This window comes from Otolemur garnettii, unplaced genomic scaffold, assembly GCF_000181295.1.
Source record: "Otolemur garnettii isolate 467f Iridium unplaced genomic scaffold, OtoGar3 scaffold00077, whole genome shotgun sequence".
In the NCBI taxonomy this organism is placed as follows: Eukaryota; Metazoa; Chordata; class Mammalia; order Primates; family Galagidae; genus Otolemur; species Otolemur garnettii.
The window spans coordinates 8,535,582-8,537,054 of NW_003852472.1; the positions used below are offsets into that span (position 1 = coordinate 8,535,582).

At 43.5% G+C, this 1,473-nt stretch overlaps 1 pseudogene; it reads right to left on the reverse strand.

The window, feature by feature from the left end:
- Positions 1 to 1,010: 1,010 nt before the first annotated feature.
- Positions 1,011 to 1,473, reverse strand: part of LOC100943255 — a 1,440-nt pseudogene continuing 977 nt past the window's right edge.

A 1,473-nucleotide genomic window follows, 5' to 3' on the forward strand; every position in this document is an offset into this window, starting at 1 on the left:
AAAAAAAAAAAAAGTTTTTTCCAACATTTTCTTCTAGGAGTCTTATAGTTTCCTGCCTTAGGTTTAAGTCATTTATCCATTGTGACTTAATTTTTGTGAGTGGTGAGAGGTGCAGATTCTGTTTCAGTCTTTTACACGTGGCTATCCAGTTTCCCAGAAACATTTATTGAACACTCAACAAAATTTCTATAGATGGGACATTCCTCATAATTATAAAGGGAATATATGACAGACTTATACCTAATGTCATATTGAATGGGGAAAAACTGAAAGCATTCCCATTTAGAACTGAAACCAGACAAGGTTGCCCAACCTTACCACTTTTATTCAACACAGTGCCAGAAGGTCTTACTAGAGCTATCAGGCAAGAGAAAGAAATCAAGGAGGTCCAAATGGGAAAAGAAGAGATCAAACTATCACTCTTTGCTGAAGATATGATCTTATATCTAGAAAACTCCAAAGATTCAACTAAGAGGTGCCTGGAATTGGTAAATAAATTTAGCAAACTCTCAGGTTACAAAAACAATGTACATTAGTCAGTAGCTTTCATATATCCCAACAACAGTGAGGCTGAGAATCAAATCAAAGACATTATTTTTTTTTATTCAAACATGTTTATTGAGCTAATCACTAGAACACAAAAGCAGCTGGGAAAGATGTTTCAAAAATACAGGAATACTATGGGCTCTTTCCATTAAACACAGGAAGGCAATGCCTCTCTCCAATGTAGAGGTGAAAGTGCCCTCCCCACAATAAAGAAACCAAGCAGAAAATAGGCAGAGAAACAGCCATGGCATATTAGGGAGGATAGTGTCTCATAGCTTTGCTACCGCATGGTCACCAGAGAGAAAGGTTAGGTTACAAAGGCCATGCCCACCTCTCCTTCCCCTCAGAGGCCAGGGCTGGGGCCTAGAAGGAAAGCGGGATTTTTGCTTCTTATCTCTTTGTCTTTTCTAGATGGTCATGTCCTTGAGGTGGGGAGAGGAGATTGGGAGGGGTCCAGAGTCATGTCAGAAATTGGTCATATTCAGCTCTGTAGAACCTAAGAGGTCCAGCCCATGCTCACTGGGGGAAGAGTGGCTACTTGCCTTTTTTTTATTTGTAGAGACAGAGTCTCACTTTATCACCCTCGGTAGAGTGCTGTGGCCTCACACAGCTCACAGAAACCTCCAACTCCTGGGCTTAGGTGATTACCTTGCCTCAGCCTCCAGAGTAGCTGGGACTACAGGCACCCGCCACAATGCCCGGCTATTTTTTTGTTGCAGTTTGGCCAGGGTTGGGTTTGAACCCACCACCCTGGGTATATGGGGCCAGCACCCTACTCACTCAACCACAGGCACCGCCCCCAGCTACTTGCCTTCTTATCTCTATCTTGCCATTCTTTTTTTTGAGACAGAGCCTCAAGCTGTCCCCCTGGGCAGAGTGCCGTGGCATTACAGCTCACAGCAACCTCCAACTCCTGGGCTCAAGCGA